The sequence below is a fragment of the Nansenia antarctica genome (assembly GCF_963989245.1).
Source record: "Nansenia antarctica genome assembly, chromosome: 20".
Classification (NCBI taxonomy): domain Eukaryota; kingdom Metazoa; phylum Chordata; class Actinopteri; order Argentiniformes; family Microstomatidae; genus Nansenia; species Nansenia antarctica.
Genome location: NC_137693.1, coordinates 18,329,000 through 18,342,518, shown reverse-complemented (window position 1 = coordinate 18,342,518; position 13,519 = coordinate 18,329,000).

The following is a 13,519-nucleotide window of genomic DNA, read 5'->3' as shown; positions in this document are numbered from 1 at the left end:
TTTAAACGTATCTATTCATCTGGTTTGATTGGCTCCTTGGTAACATGGGGGAGGAACAGCTGGGTTCTGAGAGACGCATATACATCAGCTTGATGAAATCAAATCGAACACAAACTGAATTATGGGATCCATTTCCAGGGCAGGATTTTATCTCAGGGCCCTTATTCGATCAGGGTAGAAATACGTATATAAATATTTTCATGGATTTGGTTTCACATTACTGACAGTGTAATAGATGATGATGAGACACACAACCGCTAAAGATACAGAACACATGCACTATTTATAGACTGATTGTAAACTTTGAGTCTTTTTTTTTTCTTTTTGGATTTTACTCCAGTGTGTCTGACAGAGGGATTGTGGGTAAGCTGTACTGTGGGCATATGTGGAGGACAACCTCTGTTGTCAGGACAACCCCTGCTGGGTCTCACATTCGCTTGGTGGTCTAAACTGTCCCCCCTCCACAGACACCTGTCTCCTCGCAGCTCTGCATGCCTGGCCAGTCCCACTCCCTGCCAGCCTGGGGACATCTGCCTCCATGACAGATCATCTGTTTACATCCTCATCCCCTCGGTCGTCATAGCAGCACCCTCAACCCAAATGCCAAGCTCCTCCCCTCTGCAGGCCCCTCCTCCCTTTCCTCATGTTTCCCAAAAAACACCAGCTGGGAGCCTTTTAGTCTGACTCATGTCACACTCTTCTCTCCTGCCTGGTGTGCCACTCTCTACCCCAAACCTCTCTCCTGCCTGGTGACCACTCTGTACCCCAAACCTCTCTCCTGGGTTAAGGGTTAGGGTTAGTAGGCTACTGTACAATAATCCAGGAGTCAAACAAATAGGAATGAGCTCGGCCTGTCTGATCTAGGTGTCCTGCAGTTTAGCTGAACCAGGCGTAATCCAGAACAGCTTTTAAATGAGGCACAGTGCGTGTAGTGTAGATAACAGTTTGGTGGATGCATTGTGTGACACCGCACCCCACTGAGTGGCTAATTTCTAAATCTGCCTCACTCTGCATGCCCCCCCCCCCCCCAACCAAATGTACGGCCCAACCCCTCCCTCTGTCCCCCCCTCCCAACCTCTCCCTCTGTCCCCCCCCTCCCAACCCCTCCCTCTGTCCCCCCCCTCCCAACCCCTCCCCCTGTCTCCCCCCCTCCCAACCCCTCCCTCTGCCCCCCCCCTCCCAACCCCTCCCTCTGTCTGCGTCCCTGTCGGGCAGCGGGCCGAGCCACTCTCAGACAGCTGAGGGAGGTGGTGAGGAGGCGGCGGTCAGAGGGAGTTATGTGTGACATGCACAGGAGAGGCTCCAGAATGCAGCAACAGCTGAGTCCAAAAGTGTGGCTTTTACACCAGGCCTGAGGCTGGCCCAGTCAACATGCATAACCCCTCTAAGAGAACGGATCCTGTTCTTGTGTTGTTTTCTAAAGGGACCCGTCTTAAAGATGGCGCCCTCTTTTCACTGCAATAGGAATTGTAATGACAACTCAGAATAGTGCCTCCTCCTCTCTCCCTACTCTTGCAGGCAGTATTGGAGGTAGCCAATGAGTCACACACACACGCAAGTCGCAGGTTACACGCACACAGCAAGCTGTAGGCGCCTAGAAACATCCTGAACATTTTAGAATTAATATAAAAGTGAATATACACAAGATGAATATCAATATGATATGTACTGTATGATATGTACAGTGTGATATGTACAGTGTGATATGTACAGTATAGATATGTACAGTATAGATATGTACAGTATGATATGTACAGTATATATATATGTACAGTGTGATATGTACAGTATATATATGTACAGTGTGATATGTACAGTATAGATATGTACAGTGTGATATGTACAGTATATATATATGTACAGTATAGATATGTACAGTATAGGTATGTACAGTACCGATATGGACAGTATAGATATGTACAGTATAGGTATGTACAGTACAGATATGGACAGTATAGATATGTACAGTATAGATATGTACAGTATGATATGTACAGTGTGATATGTACAGTATAGATATGTACAGTATAGATATGTACAGTATGATATGTACAGTGTGATATGTACAGTATAGATATGGACAGTATAGATATGGACAGTATGATATGTATAGTATGATATGTACAGTGTGATATGTACAGTATAGATATGTACAGTATAGATATGGACAGTATGATAGGTACAGTGTGATATGTATAGAACAGAGGCATTGGGCTAGTTAGGATTAGGTATCATACAGAGCCACAGGTTATTTCTTATTGTTGTGAATTGAACAAATAAAAACTGTTGAGAAGGTTGTTGGGGGCAGTTTCTTTAAAATATGTGAGTGGCCTACTGTCTAAAATAATGAGAAAAATGCAGAAAACCAATCTCTTGCTCCAGCTTTCTTTTATGTGGGTAGTGGGAGTTTTACACTTTTTATTTGACTTTTTTTGCCATTGTGTTCCAACATAATTGTTCCTCTTTGACACACTTTGGCCTATTGATACGTCATCAGAGATCTGGTGCTCTGTGGCACCCAGGGTATCCCATGACATCCTCCAGGTCATGGGATCTCACCTGGGCCACAGATCTCACCTGGGCCACACATCCCATGACACCACCTATGGAGCCGGTAGTCTCTTGTCAGAGGTGTGAGTGAAATCAATCACTTTGACGACTGACTGTGCTTTCGTTTCATGACACATCATACAAAGCCATGAGAAAACGTTGACAGGACAGCTTGGTAATTCCGTATGACATCAACGATATCCAATTCTACAGGGACTGACTTGGACAGAGTCCAGTGGATCCTGATGGACAGCAGCATTGTTATTATTCAAGCTGACAGGGACTCATAACAAGGCGTTTATCACCTTACTCCTCTTCCAGCACAGGGTGATGTAGCTGCTGTTGTTGAGTGGCCCTAACATAACTAAAACACAGGGTGGTGTAGCTGCTGTTGTTGAGTGGCCCTAACATAACTAAAACACAGGGTGGTGTAGCTGCTGTTGTTGAGTGGCACTAACATAACTAAAACACAGGGTGATGTAGCTTCTGTTGTTGAGTGGGCCTAACATAACTGAAACACAGGGTGGTGTAGTTGCTGTTGTTGAGTGGGCCCTAACATAAGGGTTGAGTGGGCCTAACATAACTAAAACACAGGGTTGAGTGGGCCTAACATAACTAAAACACAGGGTTTGCTGTCCTTAAAACACCAACTCCCAGAGGTCTCTAACAAGGCCAGGCAGGCAGGCAGGACAGATGCAGGCAGGACAGATGCAGGCAGGACAGATGCAGGCAGGACAGATGCAGGCAGGACAGATGCAGGCAGGACAGATGCAGGCATTGAGGTGTTTTTAGGCTTTTATCTTTTCTCCCTAAAGAGTGCCAATGTCATTAGTGATTAGTTTCAAAGAGATGCACTCTGATGACTTTGTCTCAGTTGACTGAACACAGCAGGACAACATTTCTTGACAGATACAAGACACACACACTGCACACATGCACACACATACACAGCATATGCATGTTTATATAAACAGATGCCAATGCACACCCACTCTCACCCATACGTTCACACACCTACTACACATGTAATGTAACGCTGCTTTGTCATCTAATAGACTCTTATCTGGAACATTATCTCTCTCAGAGCTCTCTCCTCTCTCCTCTCAGTCTTGGCAGTGGTGTAGATAAATGGCCTTTTACTTTCTGAACACATCCGGCCGAAACACAGCCACCCACACGCACACGCACACACACCCACACGCACACACACACCCACACACACACACACACACACACACACACACACACACACACACACACACACACACACACGCACACACACACACACACACACACACACACACACGCACGCACACACACACACACACACACACACACACACACACACACGCACACACACACGCACACACGCACACACACACACGCACACACGCACACACACACACACACTCACACACACACTCACACACACACACACACACACACACACTCAAGTCCTCCTCTGCCTCTGAAAATGTAACGTGTGGAGAGAGGAGCAACACCCACACAACAGTCATCCTCTATGGAGAAGTGTTCTTGTTTTCTCTCTCTCTCTCTCTACCTCTACTTTTCCTTCCATTATGTCAAATGTAAGTTAATAACATAACAATACAACAATCCTAATGCCTGAATAAAAGCTCTGGGGCTGACCCAGCTGGAAGGCCCCTAAGATCACCAAGGACCTCAGCCCCCCCAGCCAACTGTTCTCTCTGTTACCATGGTACCATGCTGTTCTGTTACCATGGTACCATGCTGTTCTGTTACCATGGTACCAGCCATGCTGTTCTGTTACCATGGTACCATGCTGTTCTGTTACCATGGTACCAGCCATGCTGTTCTGTTACCATGGCACCAGCTGTTCTCTGTTACCATGGTACCATGCTGTTCTGTTACCATGGTACCAGCCATGCTGTTCTATTACCATGGTACCAGCCATGCTGTTCTGTTACCATGGTACCAGCCATGCTGTTCTGTTACCATGGTACCATGCTGTTCTGTTACCATGGTACCATGCTGTTCTGTTACCATGGTACCAGCCATGCTGTTCTGTTACCATGGTACCAGCCATGCTGTTCTGTTACCATGGTACCGGGGCCTCTGGTCTAGATATGGCTGACCTATACAGAGACTGAGACTGAGAGGTTTCTACCTCCAGACCATAACTTTTGGACAGCTAACCCAACCCACATATACACACACACGCTCCCTCCTATCACACACACAAACACACACACTCACTCACACTTACACTCATTATCATCAGTGCTAGTACCGGTATTTATTACTGTATTGTGTTAGGGTTAGGGTTAAACTTTATCTTACACTTATGCCTACAACGCTTATTGCCTATTGTGTTATTTTTGTTTTTATTCGTATGTCCTAATAGCAATGTTAGGAAGAAGCTCGCAAAGTAAGCATTTCGTTTGAGAAGTTACAACCTGTAAGCAGCAGCTTTCAGTCACGCTGCTGCATGCTCCTGGAACAAACTCCCTGAAGAAATCAAACAGGCCCAAACCCTTAAAATATTTACATCTAAGCTAAAAACCTTCATATTTTGCACCAGTTATGATTAAACACAAACACTTCTATCAATGTCTTTTTTCCATTAACTATTGTCTTTTTAAATGTTTTATCTATTTACTTCTTATATTTGCTTTTATTCATTGTAATTTTTATTTTCTTATGCTCCTCTTGCTGTATTTTTAAATAATGCATGTAAAACACTTTGAATTGCCCCTGTTGTATGAAATGTGCTGGTGTAGTGACTACATTATGGGTTCATGTTCTCCTCTTACTGTTGGTTGTGTAGTGGGAGGGAACCAGTTCTGGCACTAGGGGCAGAGGGGAAGATTATTAACGTTGCACCTTCCTGTTTAGAGACAAGAGTTTTGGTGATCTATTTTCTGGTCCTGTACTGAGAGTACAAGTTGTTATTTTGATTAAACAGTTATCATTACGTTGCCTACGTCTTTCCTTTTTCCTCCGGCACTACACTGGTGACCCCCGACGTGGATTTTTGTTAACGTAATTGTGTACAAAAACCAGCGAGCGAACATTACAATCCTGCAAAATGTCCGGGCGAGGAAGACGTTCAAACCAGCGGCAGCCATCACCATCCCCTGTCAGGGTAACGCGTGGTGCGCACACTCCCACTCTCAAGCTACCAGAGTTCTGGGACTCAACGCCTGCTGCATGGTTTGCTATTGTAGAGGCACATTTCAACAAAAGTGACATCGATGACGACGACGACCGGTACAACCATGCTGTGGCAATGTTGGGCAGCTCCACCGCAGCTCGAGTGGTAGGTTTTTTGTCTGCTCCCCCGACGACGAACAAATATGAGCGCCTCAAGGCCCTGCTTCTAGAGACATTTGAACTGTCCACTGCGGAGAGGGTGCGGCGCCTATTTGCCATGTCGGACTTGGGTGACGAGAGGCCTTCTGCGCGCATGGAGAGGATGCTAAACCTGCTCGGTACAGAAGACCCCATGATCCTCTTCACAGAGCTGTTCATGCGCACATTGCCAGCTCAAGTTAGGATGGCGCTGGCCAACACCGCCATCATGGAGCCCCGCGCCCTGGCCAGGGAGGCGGACCGGTTCGTCTTGGCCATGCCTCAACGGTCCCCCGACCTGCTCGCTCCCGCGGCCGCCCCGCCACCCGACCGTCGCAGGAGAGCGAAGGATGACGCCAGACCTTCTGGCCAGCAGGGTAACGCTGCGGGCCATTGTTTCTACCACGCCACTTTTGGCGCCAAGGCCAAACGGTGCCGCTCACCCTGCACCTTCGGACCGACGGGAAACGGCGGGGCCGGCACTCAGTAGTGGCCCTGAGCGCTGGCGTCAACAACAGGCTGCTCTTCATACAAGACACCGCCTCTGGTCGCAGTTTCCTTTGTGACACAGGTGCCCAGTGGAGCATCATTCCGGCAGAGAGATCGGATGTGGCGAAGGAGGAGCGTGGTCCGCAGTTGGCAGGCGCGGACGGCACACCTATCTGCTCTTATGGCACTAGGGCGGTGGACGTGTGCTTCGGAGGGCAATGCTTTTCGTGGGATTTTGTCATAGCGGCTGTCACATTTCCCCTCCTTGGTGCGGATTTTCTGTGCGCCCACAACCTGTTGGTGGACGTGGGGAACAGGCGCCTGGTCAACTCACAGACTTTCGCTTCCTTCGCCTGTACGCAGGGGGAGGCGGTCTACAGCGGGTGGTCCAATACGCTCGCCGAAAGTGACCAGTACCTTCGGCTGCTCGCCGAATTCCCCGACCTTACCAAGCCCACCTTCTCCGCGCCCACGGTGAAACACGGAGTGGAGCACCACATCGAGACCGAGGGGCCTCCCCTCCACGCCAGGGCCAGGCGCCTCAACCCGGAGAAGCTGGCCATCGCCAGGGCGGAGTTTGCGCATATGGAGCAGGTGGGCATCGTTCGGCGCTCGAGCAGCCCCTGGGCGTCTCCCCTGCACATCGTCCCTAAGTCAGACGGCGGGTGGCGCCCATGTGGGGACTACCGCCGCCTCAACGACGCGTCCAAGCCTGACCGCTACCCGGTCCCACATGTCCAGGACTTTTCAGCGAACCTGGCAGGCAAACGCTTCTTCTCCAAAGTGGACCTGGTACGGGGGTACCATCAGGTGCCGGTGCACCCCGAGGACGTCCCTAAGACGGCCGTAATCACGCCATTTGGACTCTTCGAGTTTCTGCGGATGCCGTTCGGCCTGAAGAACGCGGCGCAGACCTTCCAACGCCTCATGCACTCGGTGCTCCGGGACCTACCATTCCTCTTCGTCTACTTGGATGACATCCTCGTCGCAAGCACCACGGAGGAGGAGCACCTGTCCCACCTCCGGGCCCTTTTCACACGGCTCAGCCAACATGGGCTGATTGTCAATCCGGCGAAGTGTGAGTTCGGACGGAACACCATCGACTTTCTCGGGCACCGGGTCTCCGCAGAGGGGGTGACCCCCCTCCCCTCGAAGGTGGAAGCTGTCGCTGCTTTCCCGCGCCCCAGCACAATCAGCGAGCTCAAGGGGTTCATCGGGATGGTAACCTTCTACTATCGCTTCCTCCACCACATCGCTCACATCCTGCGGCCTCTGTACGATGCCCAGAAGGGCAAGACTCTGAAGCAGCCGGTGGACTGGACGGCGGAGCGTGTCAAAGCCTTTCAGGACACCAAGGCGGCCCTGGCCCGCGCTGCCATGTTGGCCCACCCCTCGCCCTCGGCACCCACTGCTCTCACCACGGACGCCTCTGACTTTGCTGTGGGAGCGGTGTACGAACAGTGGGTTGGGGACGCCTGGCAGCCTCTTGCATTCTTCAGCCGCCAGCTGTCTCCCAGAGAGCAAAGGTACAGCACATTCGACAGGGAGCTCCTCGGGCTGTGGCTTGCTGTCAGACACTTCCGTTTTTTACTTGAGGGCCGCGAGTTTACGGCCTACGTGGACCACAAGCCACTCACGCACGCCATGTCCAAGGTGGCGGAGCCGTGGTCCGACCGCCAACAGCGCCAGCTCGCCTACATATCCGAGTTCACCACAGACATCCAGCACGTTGCTGGGAAGTCCAACCAGGTCGCGGATTGTCTCTCCAGGGCGGTGGTTGGTGCGGTCCAACTGGGTTTGGACTACGCGCGCATGGCTGCAGACCAGGCCGCCGACCCCGCCGTCCAGGCTCTCAAGTTGTCGGACACAGGACTGCGCCTAGAAGAGGTGGTTTTCGGTGACGCAGGGGCCACGCTCCTGTGCGACGTCTCCATGGGTCAGCCACGACCGGTGGTCCCCGCCAACTGGAGGCGCCCCGCCTTCGAGGCGATACACGGCTTGTCTCACCCTGGTAGGAAACCGTCCTCACGGCTGGTGTCAGAGAAATTCGTCTGGCATGGGCTCAAGAGGGATGTGAGGGCCTGGGTAGACACGTGCATCGCCTGCCAGCGCGCCAAGGTGCATCGACACGTCAAGGCCCCCCTGGAGCAGTTCTCTGTGCCTGAGCGGAGGTTCGATCATGTAAACGTGGACCTGGTAGGGCCGCTGCCCCCCTCGCACGGATACACCTATCTCTTTACCATGGTGGACAGGACGACTCGCTGGCCGGAGGCAGTTCCGCTCTCCTCAACGACAGCCCCCGACCTGGCCCGGGCGTTCATCGCGGTGTGGGTCTCCCGCTACGGCACCCCTGCTGATCTCTCCTCTGACCGTGGCTCACAGTTTACTTCAGAGCTGTGGGCAGCGGTGGCGGAGAATCTGGGGGTCAAGCTCCACCGCACGACCGCCTATCACCCGCAGGCGAACGGGCTCTGTGAGCGTTTCCATCGATCCATGAAGGCCGCCCTTCGAGCCAGCCTCACGGACAGCGACTGGCTTGACAAGCTGCCGTGGGTCATGCTGGGGCTCAGGACAGCGCCTAAGGAGGACCTCCAGTCGTCGTCCGCTGAGCTGGTGTTTGGACAGCCGCTGCGGGTCCCCGGTGACTTCATTCCCAAGTCAACGGAGCCCTGGTCCGCCGCCGCTCAGCGCGCCTCCCTGCTGGACAGCGCCAGGACCTTCGTCCCGGTCCCGACTACGCAGCATGGTGTCCCTACTTCGAGGGTGCCCCCGGAGCTGCACTCAGCGAGGTTCGTTTTCATTCGTCATGATGGCCACAGGACTCCACTACGTCCTCCTTATGACGGGCCTTTCCGTGTCATCGAGGCCGGAGCCAAGAACTTCATGGTTGACATGGGGGGTAGGCCTGAGTGTGTGTCCGTTGATCGCCTCAAACCGGCCCACTTGGACCTTGAACTGCCCCTGGACTTGGCCCTGCCACCGCGCAGAGGCCGGCCTCCAGTCCTACCTCCCCTGCCGCGCCCTGGACATTCCCCCCTCCGACCCCGACAACCCCCCGCAGCTCGCGAGCCCCCGGTCGTCACTGCCCCCCGTCCTTCCCTGCAGGAGGACGTGGTGGGCGATGTCACACCTCCTCCCGCACCTCCTGACTTTACCTACGATCGTAGGGGCCGGGCCATACGCCCTCCTCGCCGTGAGGATTTCCAATATTGAGGTGAACACTGGGGGGGCTGGTGTAGTGACTACATTATGGGTTCATGTTCTCCTCTTACTGTTGGTTGTGTAGTGGGAGGGAACCAGTTCTGGCACTAGGGGCAGAGGGGAAGATTATTAACGTTGCACCTTCCTGTTTAGAGACAAGAGTTTTGGTGATCTATTTTCTGGTCCTGTACTGAGAGTACAAGTTGTTATTTTGATTAAACAGTTATCATTACGTTGCCTACGTCTTTCCTTTTTCCTCCGGCACTACACTATACAAATAAACTTGCCTTGCCTTGCCTATTCTGTGTACAGTAACAACACCTTTAGAACATATAGAAAGGTTTACGTCATCATCAATATACTGTATATGTCATACTAGGGCGGGTTCAGCAGCCCTGTCGGCTCTAGGACCCAGCAGCGCAGAGGGAAGGCGGGCAGGCAGGCAACGCAGCGCAGCGCAGGACCGAGAGAGGCAGACAAAGGCAGAGAGCTCGTGCGCCGGCATCCTGCAGCATCCACACCCACTCCACTCCACACGCTCCAACGGGGTGAGTAGCCAGCCTACCTCCAGCAGAGCCAGGGCTTCACTTTAGTTAAATGCAAAAACTAATATGATGTCAGTATTTGCAATGTGTTTTTCAACAATTCACGTTGTTGTTGTTGTTGTTGTTATATTTATTTAGACTGTCAGTTATGTGAGCAGGTGGTTGTAAGGTGTGTGTGCTCCACGCCTTCATATGCTGTCAAATAACCTATGGAGATGGGAGACTGCTGCACCCACCGCCGTGCTCTGAGGTCATGCACAAGCGAACCTTTTCTTGTCATTTGAAATGGGGAAAGGAGTGCTTAGAAACTTTTTTTCCTTTCGAATTTGACTTAAAACCAGCTCAGACTGGCTTAGTGTTCTGAGATAAGTCAGCCAGATCAGCTGTAATAAGGATGTTTAGGGTGACATAAGGATGTTTAGGGTGTAATAAGGATGTTTAGGGTGTAATAAGGATGTTTAGGGTGTAATAAGGATGTTTAGGGTGTAATAAGGATGTTTAGGGTGACATAAGGATGTTTAGGGTGTAATAAGGATGTTTAGGGTGACATAAGGATGTTTAGGGTGACATAAGGATGTTTAGGGTGACATAATGTGATGTGGGCTAGATGTGTGGTCACAGGGTTCGTTTAACCGGTGGCTGTGAAAGAGGCACAGACCTAGCCTCATATTTCTTTCTGTAGTGCAGTTGAACATGTAACTCTGTCACACAATAGAACTGCTGGGGATGTCTGATGCACAGTGTGCAGGAATTAGAAACCTCTCCTGTCTCTCACAGTGATGAACGTGGGGCGATGGATGGTTGATTAAGCGATGCTTTCAGGGTGCATTGATAAAACCATAAGTGAGTTATAAGCCTATAGTTATAGTTATAGTTATAGTTATAGTTATAGTTATAGTTATAGTTATAGTTGTAGTCGTAGTGTTGGAGTGCAGTGCAGTGATGTATTATCAGTAGTAACTCTATGTGCTGGTGAATATGTAGCTGTATGCAGTGTGGTACTATAGAGCTAGTCGTAGTAGTGGTAGTTGTCGTGGTCGTAATGCTGATGTCAGTGGCAGCCCTTCTCCTTGAGACAATGGGCTGTCCCAGGTGACGTGGTGGTGGTGGGGAAGGGTCAGCATGGTTTAGCCTGTCCATAAGGGGAGCAGATGGGCTCGGGAGCCTGCCCCTCCGTCAGTTGAGGAATACCCATCTCACCCTGTGTCCCACCCCCCATCACAGGGCCTGTCATAAAAACCTCAGTTAGGTTCAGGGGGTGGGAGGGGGAGAGGAGGGGTGGGAGGGGGAGGGGTGGGAGGGGGAGAGGAGGTCCCAAGCTCATCCCTGGGTGATGATGAAAATGTGGTCATCTCTATTCTAACTTCCTCTGTTTGTCTGTACGGTGGGGCACACGCGTGTAATAGAGCTGTAGGGGGATTAGGGGAGGAGTAGATATAAATCAGTCGTTTTCTTAATCCATTAGGAGTGGTGGTGTGCTTCATTGTGCTTCATTGCCTTTCACATCGGGGCGTTGCCTTGTCCTATATCATCACTGTTAAACGCAGAAATGGGTTAGCGAGCCCTTGTTGTCATCCAGTTGTGTCAAGTCTAAATTTGGTATGAATGACATACTGTAGTAGCAGCTCACCAATGTGTAACAGCGCAACGATGTGTCAGCATTGTGTGTGTGTGTGTGTGTGTGTGTGTGTGTGTGTCTGTATGGAGATAGGGAGGGGGGGTGGGTGTGGAGGGGTTGAGGGGTTAGGCTGAATGTCTTTGTTTGAGGCTATGGAGGTGTTTGAGGCTATGGAGGTGTGGTCACAGCCAGTAGGTGAGGAATTGGCAGGAAGTGGCCAGGCTTTAATTGGAAAAGCTGCTCAGATCCTTGGCCCAAGCTCTGGACTCTGCCAGCCCTGGCACAAATCACAGACTTAAATGTCACAGGCAGCAGCCTCTACTCCACCATCACTAATAGGCAATGTGAACAAGATTGATTGATAATGATGTGTGTCAAAGCTAATTTTACGGACCGAAACTATTTTTGAGGTCGTGACATGATGTCATTTGTGATTATGCTTTGTGTGGCCGTTAGTTAGGCTACGTCCCCCCCACTGTGTTGGTCAGCGGTCGGCTACTGACCTCATCTTGTTCTCCATGTTGGTGTTTTGGGCCAGGGCAGAGGCTCTGCCAGGCGACTCTCAGGAGTTGTTAGATCACGTCAGGATTTCTGCCCATACCGATAATCAAACTGACAAGCCCAGATCTAACACCTAGAAATCCAATAATTGTGTGGCTAAGAATAGAGCTTGGAGGATTTATGTGCTAGCCTAATTAAGAGTTGATTCAACCACATAGTCCCTTCAGGATGTAGGCTACACCTTAGAACGGGACACCTCCACCTGCTACACCTTAGAACGGGACAGCTCCACCTGCTACACCTTAGAACGGGACAACTACACCTGCTACACCTTAGAACGGGACAGCTCCACCTGCTACACCTTAGAACGGGACAACTACACCTGCTACACCTTAGAACAGGACAACTACACCTGCTACACCTTAGAACAGGACAACTACACCTGCTACACCTTAGAACAGGACAGCTCCACCTGCTACACCTTAGAACAGGACAGCTCCACCTGCTACACCTTAGAACAGGACAGCTCCACCTGCTACACCTTAGAACAGGACAGCTCCACCTGCTACACCTTAGAACGGGACAGCTCCACCTGCTACACCTTAGAACGGGACAACTACACCTGCTACACCTTAGAACGGGACAACTACACCTGCTACACCTTAGAACAGGACAACTCCACCTGCTACACCTTAGAACGGGACAACTACACCTGCTACACCTTAGAACGGGACAGCTCCACCTGCTACACCTTAGAACGGGACAGCTCCACCTGCTACACCTTAGAACGGGACAGCTCCACCTGCTACACCTTAGAACGGAACAGCTCCACCTGCTACACCTTAGAACGGGACAACTACACCTGCTACACCTTAGAACAGGACAGCTACACCTGCTACACCTTAGAACGGGACAACTACACCTGCTACACCTTAGAACGGGACAACTACACCTGCTACACCTTAGAACAGGACAGCTCCACCTGCTACACCTTAGAACGGGACAGCTCCACCTGCTACACCTTAGAACGGGACAGCTCCACCTGCTACACCTTAGAACGGGACAACTACACCTGCTACACCTTAGAACAGGACAACTACACCTGCTACACCTTAGAACGGGACAGCTCCACCTGCTACACCTTAGAACAGGACAGCTCCACCTGCTACACCTTAGAACAGGACAGCTCCACCTGCTACACCTTAGAACAGGACAGCTCCACCTGCTACACCTTAGAACAGGACAACTACACCTGCTACACCTTAGAACAGGACAGCTCCAC